Raw genomic sequence first — 16,528 nt, 5'->3', positions numbered from 1 at the left:
GATGCCACCTTTCCATTGTGGCCATCCACCTTGCCTCAACAGGTGAGAGTACATGGAGGAGATCTTATTCTGTCAGGTAGAAACTAGGGTTGCCAACTCAACGTTGGAAAATGCCTGGAAATTATTATTAGAGAGTGGAGTCTTCTGAGGGTGACATTTGGGGAGGGAAGGAACTTCACTGGGATATAATGCCATAGTAGACCACAAACTGAACATGAGTCAGCAGTGTGATGTGGCAGCCAAGAAAGCCAATGCGATTCTGGGCTGTATCAACAGTGTCTAAATTGAGGGATGTAATTGTACCTCTCTATTCTGCATTGGTTAGACCTCACCTGGAATATTGTGTACAGTTCTGGGCACCGCAATTCAAGAAGGATATTGACAAGCTGGAATGGGTCCACAGGAGGGCAACCAAAATGGTAAAAGGCCTGGAATCCATGCCCCACGAGGAGAGACTTAGGGAGCTGGGTATGTTTAGTTTGGTGAAGAGAAGGTTAAGAGATGACATGATAGCCATGATTAGATATTTGAAGGGATGTCATGTCGATAAGGGAGCAAGCATGTTTTCTGCTGCTCCAGAGACTAGGACCAGGAGTAATGGGTTGAAGGTGAAGGAAAAGAGATTCCACCTAAACATCAGAAAAAACTTCCTGACAGTAAGGACTACTTGACAGTGGAATGCACCACCTCGGAGTGTGATGAGTCTCCTTCTTTGGAGGTTTTTAAACAGAGACTGGATGGCCATCTGTCAGGAGTTCTTTAATTATGTGTTCCTGTATGGCAGGGGGTTGGACTTGATGACCCTTGGGGTCTCTTCCAACTCTTCTATGATTCTAATATACCCTCCAAAGCAGCCATTTTCTCCAAGGTGACTGATCTCTGTAGTTAGCTTTAATACTAGGAGAGCTGCAGTCCATATCTGGAGGTATTGCCAACCACCAGATAGTGGCTGAAGATCTGCCAGGGTTACAATTTATCACAAATGTCAATTCCCCCGGAGAAAATTGCTGTAGGATAGACTTTATGGCATTATATCCCACTAAACTCCCTCCCTAGGTTCCATACCCCAGATCTCCAGGAACTGCTGAGCCCAGACTTGGCAACCCTACTTGGAAACTGGCAACTCTAATAAAAACATGTGAGCAAAGTATTCCTCTAATGCTCCTGAATTAGAACCTACTCAGTGAGGGAGATCTCAGTCTTTGGGGGAGGTTAGCAAATAAGTTCAAAAATAGTTCATAAAAGTCGAGCATCTGTTACATAACAGGAAACACTCCATACCCTGATCTTTTGTGTGCCTCATTCTATGTAGCAATCTGAACAGTAATGAATGTGTTCTAGTGGGTGGGGTAAGGAATTGTACTGTCTCATTTATAAGACGGTGCCATCTGAATGCTGAGAAAATGTTTCATTTGGGAATGCAGTGTATCACCTAAATCAGTAAGGTGCAGCAAAATCAATGGAGGAAATGAGCTTGTGAATCAGTCAGCAGGCATACACAATGCTGTAAAGATTCTAAATGTTTCCTGACCCATTGTTCCCCCTTCATCCCCACCTAGGAACACTGCATAAGGTTTTCTTCTCTGAAGGTTCTTTGCGTGTTTGTTTCCAAGAGGCTGCTGTAGACCCTAATCGGGGGGGCGGGGGGGGGGGTTCCCAGTTGAAAGCAATCAGTACCTTTTCCCCATTCACCTGCCCGACTGACGTGGCTGAATTAAAATCTCTGGGCTTCAGTGTGTTACTGTAAACAAGAAAAGGCAAATGTTTATCCATATCTTACAGTTATGAGGAAAAGTTTGGGCAACATCTAGGGCTCAGTTCCAGCTGTGGCTTTTTCCACACACACATCAATTAAAACATTTTGGGGCAGGAAATAAAACCTTTCCTCTGTTTTGGTCCCCAAAATCTTTCCAAGCAGCTTTTCATGCATTTAATTTGAAAACTCTTGTACAATTATTCTCTTGTTCGAAATGTTCCGGAGCCCTCTTCCCTTGCTGTGCAGTCATATTAAAATCTTTCCTGCTGCCGTTTTCAACACCTCTGTGGAAAACTTCCCCTTCAGTGCCATTTTCTCACATCCCTGATCTTAGTCCTTTCCCCCTTGTCTCTTATTTTCATCATTTTGTGGTTTGTTGGTTTATTTGTGTGGATCTACAAAGCATCAATTAAGCAGAGCTACAGAGCATTGAACCAATGAATCTAGGAAGCATTATTTCAACAGAGAAGCAAAAATTTTTTTAAAAACCTTCATGGCAGCTGTGAAACATTTGGAGGGGGTGGGTGTGAATAAACGTCGAGGTAAAGGGGCAGGATCAAAAATGTTCTGGAACTGTTGTATGAAGTTGAACAGAAAGGGTCTGTAATGTGTCTGCATTTTAGCCAGCAACTCAGGCCTTCTGGTTTCCCAGACCAGCAAGCAAGTTTGGCCTTGAAGTTCTTAGAGGTGGCTGCAATTATTACCTGTCTAGTAGAAAATGCAATGTTTTCAAGGATATATTTGTTGTTTAAATAGGACTTATTTTATTCACATTTAATATGCTGTTATGTGTATGATGACAGCATACTTTATGAAGAGTTCAGCATTACAGAATTAAACTTGATATCTATAGATGCTGTTAGACCCATTGTGAGTGTGAGACTGTTTCTGCTTAAACAATACACATTCTTTTACTAGAAAATTGGTTTATCAGTTTTCAACTGTTCCTATATTTACATGGCAAAACCTATACATTAGCATAGGGTGCAGAAATCCGCAAGTCTTTTTTTATTTCTGTTAGGTGTTGGCAGTTTTGCTTGTAAAAAGCTAAGGAATGTATATTTTTAAATGCCATAATTATGTCCAACAATATATTTTGATATATAAATCATGCATAAGGAATGTATACTTTTGAATGCCACAAATATGTCAAACAGCCTAATTGATGTATAAATCATACATTTTGTGTTACACCAATAAAATAAGTTTAGACAGTGCTTGTGATGAATGCAAGTATTTCCCCCCCCCCATTTTTTCTCAAAAACCCCTCCCCTTTTTTTGGAAAAAAAATTCCCCATGGTTTCAAAATGTCCAAAAATGTTACATCTGGAAGTAACTTCACTGAAGGGTGAGCAAAGTACCCCTGCCCAATTCTTTCCTACAAACAATAATGTGAAGAGCAGTGGCTGAATGAGAGAATATCCTCATGGTTCTTGCTGCCGGGGCGCACGCGCAGTTGCTCAGGTGGGGCGGTCAAGGGGGCCAGCTGGGGTGTGTGTGTGCGTGCGTGCCCAGCGCCAAGTCGAAGCAATGCATGAGATTGTGCACATCCAGGCCGGCCAATGCGGGAACCAGATCGGCGCCAAGTTCTGGGAGGTCATCAATGACGAAACAGTATCGGCCCCACCAGCAGGTACCATGGAGACATCGATCTGCAGCTAGAGAGAATCAATGTTTACTATAATGAAGCAACTGGTAACAAGTTTGTACTCCGTGACATCCTGGTCCATTTGGAGCCTGGCATGATGGATTCGGTCAGGTCTGGACCTTTTGGGCAGATCTTTAGATCTGACAGCTTTGTGTTTGGCCAGAGTGGTGCTGGGAACAACTAGGCCCGTGGTGGCGAACCTTTGGCCCTCCATATGTTATGGACTACAATTGACCTTGCCGGCAGGGGCTGATGGGAATTGTAGTCCATAACATCTGGAGTGCCAAAGGTTCGCCACCACTGAACTAGGCCAAGGGCCATTACACAGAGGGTGCTGAGCTAGCAGACTCTGTGCTTGATGTGGTAATGAAGGAGTCTGAGAGCTGTGACTGCCTACAGGGCTTCCAGCTGACCCATTCCTTGGGCGGCGGAGCTGGCTCTGGCATGGGAACGCTCCTCATCAGCAAGATTAGGGAGGAGTACCTGGATTGGATCATGATCACATTCAGTGTGATGCCATCTCCCAAGGTTTCAGACATAGTAGTTGAGCCATACAATGCCACCGTCTCCATCTATCAGCTGGTGGAGAACACAGGTGAAACCTACTGCATTCACAACAAGGCCTTGTATGATATCTGCTTCCACACACTGAAACTGACCACTCCCACCTACGGGAACCTCAACCGTTTGGTCTCTGCCACAATGAGCGGGGTGACCACCTGCCTCTGGTTTCCTGGCCAACTGAATGCTGCCCTCTGCAGACTGGCAGTCAACATGGTGACCTTCTCTCGCCTGCACTTCTTCATGCCCGGGTTTGCTCCCCTCATTAGCCGTGGCAGCCAGCAGTATCAGGCCCTGACGATACTGGAGCTCACCCAGAAGATGTTCGATGCAAAAATATGATGGCAGCCTGCGACCCGCGCCACGGCCGCTATCTTACAGTGGCCGCCATTTTCCAGGGCAGAATGTCCATGAAGGAAGTGGATGAGCAGATGCTCAATGTCCAGAATATCCTCTTTGCATTCAGAAGTTCCCAGGTTCAATCTCTGGCATCTCGAGTGGGAAGTATGAGATAGTAGGGAATGTGAAAGATCTATAGCAGTGATGGCGAACCTTTTTGAGGCCAAGTGCCCAAATGACAACCCAAAACCCACTTATTTATCGCAAAGTGCCAACATGGCAATTTAACCCAAATACTGAGGTTTTAGTTTAGAAAAAACAGGTGGCTCAAAGGCGTGCGTTACTCAGGAGTAAGCTTAGTAGTAGTCGGTGGCTTTGCTTTGAAGCAAACGTGCAACTTTTCTAACGGGTGAATCATGACCTAGGAGGGTTTACTCAGAATCAAGCCCTATTGCCAGCATCCGAGCTTACTCCCAGGTAAAGGATTGTGCTTTAGTTCTTTGCATGAAAATCTGTGGGGTTTAACAGTGCTTAACAGGGTTACTGCTTCCACAAAACTAGGTCTTAAGTTAACAATCAAGCCCAGTAGCCCAGGTTAGCCTAGATGTGTGTGGGGGGCACTTTGTTTGCGTGTGCCCACAGAGAGGGCTCTGAGTGCCACCTCTGGCACCCGTGACATAGGTTCTCCACCACTGACCTATAGCTTAGCCTTAGAGAGTCACTAAGCCTGGGTAGCCAATACTGACATTGATAGACCCATGGTCTGCTTCAGTATAATCAGCTTCACAATTTCTGATAGTTCCAGTTAAAGGATCTCAGAGAGCAAGAGTTTAGGAAAGGCCTTTCTCTGCCGGAGAATGACAGCTAGTACAACACTGAGGCCCCTTCCACACATGCAGAATAATGCACTTTCAATCCACTTTCACAATTGTTTGCAAGTGGATTTTGCTATCCCGCACAGTAAAATCCATCTGCAAAGTGGATTGGAAATACATTATTCTGTATTTGCGGAAGGGGCCTACACGGATCAAGTGTCTGGCTTGTAGAGGCGTAGCAAGGGGGGAAGGCGCCTGGTGCACTGGAGTATCCTTTGCCCCTGCCCCAGAACGCCCCCATCCCCGCCCCAGAATGCCCTTGCCACACTCCCACAGGGGGCGCGCCTGGAGCATACCCCCCCCCCATTCCCTTGGAGCTACGCCTCTGCTGGCTTGGTATAAGGCAGCTTCATATGTTCATAAAAAACTAAGCACTGGGCATGCTTTGGGAGATACAAATCATGTCTCATTGGCGCATTACTGAATGGTGCCCATGATGCCATTCCCAAGACAACAGGCCTTTCTGCATCTTTTTGTACATTTTACCATTGGAAAGACCTCTGTCTTCTTGGGGCCTGAGAGGTGAGTGAGGCTGCGCAATCATCTGCTCCAGTGATGGGGCTGAAATAAAAACCAAACACCGGCTTCTATCCAGTTACCTTTTTACAGTAAATATACAGCCCACTTATTCCCAGCTCTTAATTCCTCTGTTGGATATAATAACTGTAGAATGGCTCATAAACCTTTTCCCTTCCTTGCATTTGTGAAATGAATTATTTTCTGAAAATGTGCTCCAGACTATTTGAGAAAGTGCTTTCTGCATGCTGGGAAGAGGGCCAATAAAGCAACACATGTATTTTCTCTGTCATAATTTGTAATGAAAACAAAAAAAAAGATAGGCCCTTTATCATTATGTAAAGAATAGTAAAGCCCTATGGGAACACCAGTATGATTATACAACTTGTTTTCTTCGTGACAACTATTTGCAAAAGGATTTCGAGCGCAGTGGAAAATGTGAAAGACCAGAAAGCAGAATATCGTAATTATTTCATAGCTGAGGCCATGAAGATTCTGTTGCCAAGAAAACAGAGCTTCCTTATGTTTCTCAGACTGAAGACAAAGGTGGATTCCGCACAGCATAAATACAACGTCTTTAGGATGTTATTAAAAAGTGTTTTGGGGGAGAACGTTGCACAGCTCTCTTCCCCAACACTAATTCAGCCCATTTTACTTCTCTCAACCTGGGTTTTTCAAAAACCACTAAACTGGGGATGTTTTTCAAGTTGCCAACTCAACGCTGATTGGGTCTTCATCCTTCTGAGGCTGGTAAAATGGGTACCCAGCTTGCTGCGGGTAAAGTGTAGATCACTGGGGAAGACAATGGCAAACCACCCCACAAACACAGTCTGCCTAGTAAACATCATGATGTGATATTATCCCACGGGTCAGTAATGACCCAGCGCTGGCACAGGGGATTTCCTTTACCTTTTAAAGATACAAGATACAATATTGTAAACATTATATTAACTATTTGCACTGCATTATGTACCTCTCTTTTTATTTATGTGACAAATGCATGATTAATGCAAATCATGATTTATTGAAAATAGATTTGCAATTTGCCAAGAAGGCTAAAAAACCAGATTACTCTTTTCTGCTTCAGGTTTCTTCTTCATGTCATTGCTTTTTTCTTACCTTTCTTTCTTACAACCATCCACCTATGGTGTTCAATTAGTCTGGTTCCCTGCTAAGCTTTCTTGAATCTGAGTTGTATGGCTTCAGGTGAGCAACAAAAATGGATTAGATTGTTTCATTAGATGCAGTAAAGTTATATGCAGGAACCTGAATATTACCATTCTTCTTGATTAAAAGGGGAAGTCGGTTTCAGGGCATCTTATTTCCACATTTTCTAGAAGTCCGTGCTATGCCTCCACTGATCAGTTATAGGCATTAGCAAGAACAGCACATTTAGCTATTACTATATCATCACCGGATACCATCCACTAAATTGTGGGTATTGCTGCTACTGATTTGATTGGTTTTATGTATTTTAATGTTATTTTTCGATGTTTTGTTTTTTGTTATTTTCTGATCTGTACACCACTCTGAGCCCTTCAGGGGAGAGCGGTTTATTAAGTCGAATGAACGCACGCACGCACGCACGGACAGACAAACAGACAGACAGACAGACAGACAGACAGACAAACAGAAAGTCAAACAGACAGACAGACAGACAGACAGACAGACAGAAAGAAAGAAAGAAAGAAAGAAAGAAAGAAAGAAAGAAAGAAAGAAAGAAAGAAAGAAAGAAAGAAAGAAAGAAAGAAAGAAAGAAAGAAAGAAAGAAAGGCCAAACTTAAACCAGATGCAGAAGTATCATGATTGGAACTCCAGATAGTGTCATGTCTGTGCCATTTTAGGCCTGGCAGCTTGCACATCTGCACCATAGCCACAGCTGGCCAAGCCATTATCATCACCTGCGGCGAAGGAGGCCTCCCCTTGCTTGGATGCAACTAGTCAATAGAGCTTAAACGTTCAGTCTTATCTGCCTTCCTCCGAAGGAGTGAACTGCCTGTCTGTAAACAATGCTTCTGTTCCCACCATCCTTTATGATGCTGATATTATGGGAATGCGAGGGTGGGGGGATTATGGGTTGAACCAAACTGTAATTTACAGGTATATACCAGATGCCAGAGAGCCAAACTTTAGTTTCGGCTATCTGAACCTTGGGCTGACATGGTTCCAATAAAGCTCTTGAAAACCTTCTTGAGTCTCATTTGATGACCAGAGTAACAGACCCTAACAGATAGGCAGTTTCTTAGCACGTTCCCCGGTGCTATGGCCTCAATTCAGATTCCTCCCTCTTTCAGCTGCTTCTTGGGGCCAAATTACACATATGGTATACTTCCAGTCTTGACAATCTGATATAATTGTTAGCTTGGCCCTAAATCGCAATGCAGATGGGTTGCTGTTGAATCATCATACTTATAAAACACTGCAGGGTTCTAGTAAGGAGAGATGAACTAAGAGGCTTGGATCAAGATGGAGAAATGATTATTGCCATTTGGAAGGCAGGCTAAAGTTCAAATCCACTTGGAGGCAGGTGGGTGTGCTGTAAAGGAAAACAGGCAGATGGGTTTGGCAAGAGCAGGGAAGCTCAAGAGAAACTTGCAGGGTCAAGAAGAGGAGCTGCAACAGGCAGGAACAGGAAAGATGAGCAGCTTCTATAAACAGCACACCTACAAATGGCTTTAGGGTACATTTGAGAAATTCCCAAGGAGGGGAACTTGAGGTAGTAACCAAATTAATGGGGCAACAGATTGGTAAAAGTTGAGAAATGAGAAAAAACAGAAATCTACTTGAGTCCAGAAAATTCACAGAGAAGAGGCCCAAGAGCTGTAGGGGATGATGATGATGAAGAAGAAGAGTTTGGATTTAAATCCCTCCTTTCTCTCCTGTAAGGAGACTCAAAGGGGCTGACAATCTCCTCCCCTCACGACAAACGTCCTGTGAGGTAGGTGGGGCTGAGAGCGCTCCGAAGAACTGTGACTAGCCCAATGTCACCCAGCTGGCATGTGTTGGAGTGCACAAGCTAATCTGGTTCACCAGATAAGCCTCCCCAGTTCAAGTGGCAGTGCAGGAATCAAACCTAGTTCTCCAGATTAGAGTGCACCTGCCTTAACCATTACATCCCACTAAACATTCTCTTCTCACTAGACCAGGGGTCTGCAACCTGTGGCTCTCCAGATGTTCATGGACTACAATTCCCATCAGCTCCTGCCAGCCACAGATGCAGCCGAAACATTAGGAGCAAAGATCCACCAGACCACAGCCACACCCCAGAAAACCCACCACAACCTATTGAAACATCGATTCAACACAGAACTAAAAAAAAGAACTAAAAAAAACACACAACTAAAAAATCCCACAGAACTAAAAAAAATCACAAAATGAAAACCAGGAATCGTTTTCAGGGGGCGAGTGCAAACGAAAGGGGAGGCGGGGACTGAAAACATTTCACAAACTTTTAACAAACATTTTAGGAGATTTGTGAGATTTGTGCCATTGCTTTGTTTGTTCTCTGATTGTGGATGATGGTAAAGATTGAGTTTGAAAAGCCATCAAAGATATTTTTCCTTCTGTTTTTGCTCTTTACCTCCTGTATGCTTTTTTAACATGTGACTTAAAGAACACATTATTTGTTTACGTACTTTATTTATATACTTATGGTGACTCCATGGAGTTTGCAAAGCGAGAGACATTCACAGGTGGTTTGCCATTGCTTGCCTCTGCATAGCCACCCTGGACTTGTTTGGTGGTCTCCCATGCAAATACCAACCAGGATCAGCCCTGTTTAGCTTCCAGGGTCTGACAAGATTGGGATAACCTTGGCTATTCAGATTAGGGATCCAGGTGTGTGTATACAGTCATACACAGAGTTAAATTGCTCTGAGCCAGTGGTTCTCAACCTGTGGGTCATGACCCCTTTGGGGGTCGAATGACCCTTTTACAGGGGTCGTCTAAGACTCCTCATCAGTGTTCTCCATCTGTAAAATGGATAAATGTTAGGGTTGGGGGTCACCACAACATGAGGAACTGTATTAAAGGATCGCAGCATTAGGAAGGTTGAGAACCACTGCTCTAAGCCCATTGGCTGCAGTGGATATAATACTTCTTAGAACTGCATGTGATTAAATGGAATGACCTAATTAATAAGCAACGTACGCAAAGGCACGTGTTCTTTAGGAACCATAGATATGCGCCTGAATCTGCGCCTGAAGAAGGTACATATTAATGTAAGGTGGCAAGTGTAGCTGTTGGCTGTATGTTTTGGCAGGTCTATGTACTATGAGGCAGGGTGAGCTGATCTTTCTGTAATTTCTTCTGTTGCAACACTGCTAATCATTCTTCTGCGCAGACAAGGCTATTATTTGAAGTCTCTGTCTGTTCATGTAAGTTACTGTACTGTAAGTTACTGTTCATGAATTGTGGTTTGCTTACAAAAACAAAAGTTCTGCCCAGCCCTCAGTGGGCCACTCTGCATAGCTGGGGAGCCCCAATTCATCGTGGTGTCTGCTTCTCTCATTGCCACATATTGGATGGTGACCATGATATCACTCCTGGGAGATCATAGTTTTTCTGCATCGTTCTGAACATCTGGCCATTGGAAGAACCACTACCCTTTTGGGATCTGAGCGGGTGAGGCTGGGCGCTCCTCTACTCCAGTGTTGGGGCTGCAAAATCCATACAACTGTCCTTCTTTGACAGAGTCTTATGGCTGGTGCTAGTACAGACCATATACATTTAACATATGGCATGAAAAAGAATTTTTATTTGCTCTCACTTAAAGTGATGTGGTATCTTCTCCACTGTCCAGGTTTTTGAAGATTGGCAGGGGCAGTGGAGAAAGAGAATGCCTATGTGGACACATGGCAAGCTTTAAGGCTTATCCTGTTGATAGCCATTTTATCTACGATAGCCAACTTCTGATTTCAAAAGTATTGCCCCCCTGCGCAGACCAAGAGGACAGAGCTGGAGTCAGTGTAGATCACAGCACCATCTAGTAATGCTTGAAGAAATCTGATGAATCTGATGAACAGACAGATTCTGGCTGTGGTGTACTGCCTATAGGGATATGGGTGCATTATGTGTCCCCAGGTGCACATAGACCTGGGCGCCGGCACCAGTTCCAGGCGGTAGACCTGGACACCGGTGACAGCTCCGAGTGGTAGACCTGGACGCTGGCATTGGCTCCAAGCAGTAGACCTGGATGCCGGTGCGAGCTCCAGGCAGTAGAGCTAGACACCGGCTTGGGCTCCAGGCGGTAGACCTGGGCTCTGGGCAGTAGACCTAGGCGCCTGCAACAAGCTTCTTTCATGAGTATTTTTTTTCAACTTACTCATTTTAACTTAACTTTTAACTCTAAACTGCAGCTGACTTATGGTGACCCTATTGGGTATTTAAGACAAGAGACATTCAGAGGTGGTTTGCCGTTGCTTTAATCTGTGTAGTGACTCTGTACTTCCTTGGTGGCAGGCCCATAGTCATGATGGTGCAAAAAGGCGATTCATCAATCATTAATCATGCCCTTTCGATCAGCGTGTGCATTCCTTAGCCAGGGTAAATTACACTAGAACCTCAAATTTCCTCCTAGTGCAAGTTGACCACTTTTGTTGCTAACAGGTCAGTCCTATGCCTATTTCCTCAGACATAACACTGAATTCAGTGAGTTAAGTTAAATTAAGCGACACATGATTGCTGGCTAAAGTCACACTAGAGTTCACAGGGACTTGAAGCTAAAACATACTGTCAGCAATTTCAATTCAGGTATCTACTGCTGGATTGTACCAATGCAGGGATGGAATCAAATATTAGATGTCTATATTCTGAACTTCCTGCATGTGGAAAAGTGGCATTCCATCCATTGGACTTCCCCCAGAGGTCAGCAGGTGCAACCAGGGGTTAAAAAACGAAACCCCAGCATAAGGTCACATTCAAACATCTGATCACCTGGCTGTAAATTGAAATAGTACAATCAGGATCAGACGAGCCTGCTGATTGTGTCTCTCAGCTCATAGCTTGGGGCAATTATTCTTGAAGCAGGAGTACCAGCAGCAAACTTGTCTTCTATTCTTTCAGCATTTCCCATTTTTTTTCTCCCGGCGCTTTGCTCTGGGATCCCTTTCTTCCTTTGGGGTGTTTTTCTTTTAAATTAGAAGCTACTGTGTAGGCAACTAAGGTTTCTCTCCCATTGATGGAAGAGGCTCTTTGGGCGGTAAATTGGGAAAGGCAATGCAAGTCCTGAAGGAGGCCGAGAAAAGCTCCAGCTGGTTTTCTTCAGCCGTTTGTGAAAGCACCTGTCGTTTTTCTCATGTGACTTTTACTTAGAGAAAGCTAAGCAAGAAGGTTTTCAAACATTTCTCCTGCATATCCTGCTGGGTTTAGACCAGTCAGTTTGTAGCAGAAGCTTTCCTTGGTGTAAATAGGATGGCTAACTTTTAATAGGGAAATATCTGGAGATTTGGGAGGGGTGAAGTCTGGGGAGGGTGGCTTTTGCGGGGGGAGGACCGCAAGAGAGCAGCAGTGGCGTAGTGGTTAAGAGCAGCTGAACTCTAATCTGGAGGAACCGGGTTTGATTCCCCACTCTGCCACTTGAGCTGTGGAGGCTTATCTGGGATATTCAGATTAGCCTGTGCACTCCAACACATGCCAGCTGGGTGGCCTTGGGCTAGTCCAGGGGTCTGCAACCTGTGGCTCTCCAGATGTTCATTGACTACAATTCCCATCAGCCCTGCCACGTGGCCATGCTGGCAGGGGTGATGGGAATTGTAGTCCACGAACATCTGGAGAGTCGCAGGTTGCAGGCCCCTGGGTGAGTCGCAGTTCTTCTGAGCTCTCTCAGCCTCACCTACTGCACAGGGTGGGGGGGGGACGAGATTATTGGGCGGGGGACGAGATTATCAGCCCCTTCTTTGAGTCTCCTTGAAGGAGAGAAAGGGGAATATAAATCCAGCTGTTCTTCTTCCATGTGGTATAATGCCATAGTCCACCTTCCAAAGCAGCCATTTTCTCTAGGTGAACTTATCTCTGTCTCTTGAAGATCATTTGTAATTCCAGGAGATCTCCAGGCCACACATAGAAATTAGCAACGCTAGGTATCAATAGCAGATGTGCAAGTAAACATTCTCCTTTCTGTTGCATGTTGTAATATGTATTTTAAAAAAAACCTTTGCTCTTGCTGGGGCTGTGCAAGTCCTGTGAAAACATTACAGCGAACATAGGAAGCTGCCATATAGTCAGACCATTGGTTCATCTAGTTCAGCTTTGTCTACTGTGACTGACAGCAACTGTCCAGAATCTCAGAGAAAAGTATTTCAGAATATCTTCTAGTTAAGATCTCTTAGCTGGAGATGTAGGTCAACAGAGAACAATACTGATAAGGTGAAGTTGGGCCTTAGTTCACAAGACGTCAATGGGTGAAATCTGACATCTTCCAATAAGGGCATTAGCCTGCCCCAAATGTTTTAGGAAAGGGGCAGATCACCTCCTTCTTGGAGTGATTGATTGATGATGATCACTCTTGGGGTGTATTCTTTTCTGCCATTTTGTTGTAACCTGCCTTATATCCTATAAAAGTAAGAAACCGTAGCCATTTTGGTGTGGCTCCTCTGATGCTAGCTTGCCCGTTTGTTGGCCTGAATAAAATTTTCTTTGATTTTATTCTTTGTCGGCTTGAGCTTTTTGGGCTTAATTTCTTAACCCGTTACTCTGTGGTAACAGAGATACCAGGGATTCAACCTGGGACCTTCTGAACACAAAGTAAATAGTCAACAGCTGAGTCACTGACCCATTTGTCCTAGGATTGGTCTCTTATTAAATTGGTTTATGCTCACCTTCTTCCAAAGAACACAGCACAGTGTATTTCTGGTAGCTTTGTTACAAAGGACCAAACCGCAACAGTAAAGTGCCGGCAAAGATTGAAACTGACAAGGGTTTGTTCAGCACCTGGAAGGAACCAACAAACAAAGCAAAAAACTGACTCTTTATATGGTTTTCCAAAGGTACATCGAATAAAAAGTTACACATGACAAAGAAAATATATGTCTTGTCGAAGGCTTTCACGGCCGGAATCACTGGGGTGCTTACCTCGTCTCCTGGCTTCCAGCTCGTCGCAGAGGCCAGGGGACACGCCCCCGCAGGCTGGAGCGACTGTTCTGGAGTCGCAGGCCAGGAGGGCATGTCCCCTGGCCTCTGCGACGAGCCAGAAGCCAGGAGACAAGGTAAGCATTGAGGGATGGTGCGGGGGAAATGCCGACTTCCAGCCACTGCAAGACGCTGCTTCCGAAAAACCTCGCTGGGGGAGCGAGGTTCGGAAGCAGCGTCTTCACGCCGTTCGAGGATTGTGAGGCCGGCGCTGCTGCGATGCAGCAGTGGCGGCCGTGCGAACCCCTCCCCAGGGGCACTGTTGTTAGCGTCCCTGGGGCACTCTTTACCACCTGTGCGGAAAGGGCCTAAATGGCCACAGCCTGGGGATATTTGACCTCATATGTTCCCTTGGGTGGTACACCTCTGGCCATCCCACTTGGTGAAGGGCCCATTTGATTCTTTCCCAAAAGCTCATGCCTCTGGCCACACCTGAGCTAAAATTTCCAGCCTGTACCTCCTGCTACCTGCAACTTTTTTCTCTGAATTGTTTCTCTTGCTTATTTTGAGGAAATTATTCTTGAGTTAACTGCCTACATCTGTCAGAGCCATGTGAGTGCAAGTCTCTTGTGATTCCTCTGGAACAGAATACTTGTGCCTGTTGTATCGTCTCCTCTTGCTGCTTGGCAAGTCTGTCTCTCTACTGAGGTAGAGACATATTTTCACAATAGATCTTCTGAGAGCATATTCACCACCTGAGGCCAGGCTTCTTATATGCAACATCGCACAAAGGAAAAACAAATCAGAATTCCCAGGTATTCTATTGGAGCATTTAGACACTCTTTTTGTTATTACTGTGTCTTTCTGTTGCTGTGGAAGGTCCCATTTGCATCACTTCACTACCAGCTCTTTGCATCTGCGTTCCAGTGCCTTGTACGGAAATCCATATCTTTTTAACAAGCTTAAAAATCGAATGGCCTAATTAGAGAGCTTCCCTTCAGATCCCCCACTTAGCTGACCTCTCTTTGACCTGTACAGTTCTTTCCATAGTCTTACATAAATATACATACTTAAGACACTCACAAATAGTAAACGTATGGCACTAAACATACATATTCTCATATCTACCACACAACATAATACAATCTTAATTCAAGCCAGAGAAACATTTCTGTCTGTTTTCCTTGGCTAACAGTGTAGTTAGGATGGCAACAGAACTTTTATTCCTCACACAAGTCTCTCAAGAGATCAAGAATGATGGTGGAAAGGGCTGTCAAATCACCTTAAAAGATTTTCAAGGCCAGAGGAGAGCCTAGGTCAGAGGTGGCCAACCTATGGCACTCCAGATGTTTATGGACTACAATCCCAATTGGCCATGCTGGCAGGTGCTGATGGGAATTGTAGTCCATGAACATCTGGAGTGTCATAGTTTGGCCACCCCTGGCCCAGGTCAAGAGTCCAGACAACCTTTAATGGCATAGTGAGAGCTTAGGTAGTTTGCCATTGCCTGCCTCTGCAAAGCAACCTAGGACTTCCATCCGAGTTTGTACCAGGACCAACACTGCTTAACTTCAGAAATCTGATGAGATCAGGCTAGCCGGGACCACCTATGCCAAGATAAGATCATGAATAGACAGCTTCACATTCACATTCAGTGACTATGCCACGAAGCAGTCTTATACATACTGTTGCTTATCAGGTAACAAGGGAACGCAAATAGTGCTATGCAAAAATAGTGCATGCAGAACAAGGATCAGGAGGGTGAGGTGGTGTGCTCATGAAAACATACAAATTGCCCTGTAAGATCAGTTGAAGATCAGCCTAATCCAACAGTCAGTTTCCAGCTGTAGATACTTGGAATGTAGCAAACTCAACCTTTTTGTAATAACAACAGAAAATAAAAGAGACATTAAAAACGATAGAACAATAAAAGGAAAAAGGATATTTTCTAATTCTAAGCACTAGAAAGGCAGCATATTTATATAGATGATGTTCTATAATGTCTCCACTATCAAGGATATTAATTCAAAATAAACATTGATCTATGATTACTATCCGTTTCCAGTCACACTTCTTATAAGCTATATATTGTAATATCACATTTTCGTCTTTTTACTTACTCTGGTGGTTTACACAAATTTCCCCTTTTTCTTTTTCAACCATAATATTCTTACATTTATATTTAAGTTTCTTCAGTCTTTGTTGACCTAATTTTTTGGAGTAATATGAAAAAAATTATTTTCCATTTCTCTTGGAATTCTGAATTTGGTTTTTTGCTCACAAAGTTTGTTGACTTCACCATTGTTGCATATTCTCTTAATTTGTTTTCTCAGATTTTGAGATTAGGATATTCCTCTGCCTTCCACTTAGTTGCGAAAATTATGCTAACCATTGTCGTCAAGTATCTGAACAGTTCTTTCGAAGTTTTTAATATGTTCTTTGGTAATATACCTAGTAGCACTGTTTTGGTGTCCATCACAAATTTAACTTTTAAGATCTTTTGTAGTTCTTTGTATATATCTTAACATTTTCTCACTTCTCTTCACAGGAAAAGGATCCATCTACTTCTTTACATTTCCAACATTTTCCTTTATAATTCTTATTCATATTTTCATTGTCCTTTGGGGTAATTATCAATGGTAAATTTCATTGTCCTTTTGAGTAATGTATCAATGGTAAAACAACTTATATCAGTTTTCTCTTAATGTTTGGCAGGCTATAAATTCTATACTTTTCATCCATAAATGTTCCCATTGTAGGGAAGGT

At 43.9% G+C, this 16,528-nt stretch overlaps 1 protein-coding gene and 1 pseudogene across 2 annotated transcripts in view; both read left to right on the top strand.

Annotated features, from left to right (window-relative positions):
- Positions 1–16,528, top strand: part of PRLR (prolactin receptor) — a 199,551-nt gene that overhangs the window by 33,872 nt on the left and 149,151 nt on the right. The window lies entirely within an intron of this gene.
- On the top strand, positions 3,287–4,480 carry LOC125436958 (annotated as a pseudogene).

The sequence above is a fragment of the Sphaerodactylus townsendi genome, linkage group LG07, assembly GCF_021028975.2.
Source record: "Sphaerodactylus townsendi isolate TG3544 linkage group LG07, MPM_Stown_v2.3, whole genome shotgun sequence".
Taxonomy (NCBI): Eukaryota; Metazoa; Chordata; class Lepidosauria; order Squamata; family Sphaerodactylidae; genus Sphaerodactylus; species Sphaerodactylus townsendi.
Note: the sequence above shows the minus strand (reverse complement) of the source record. Positions and strands in the feature narration are given on the sequence as shown.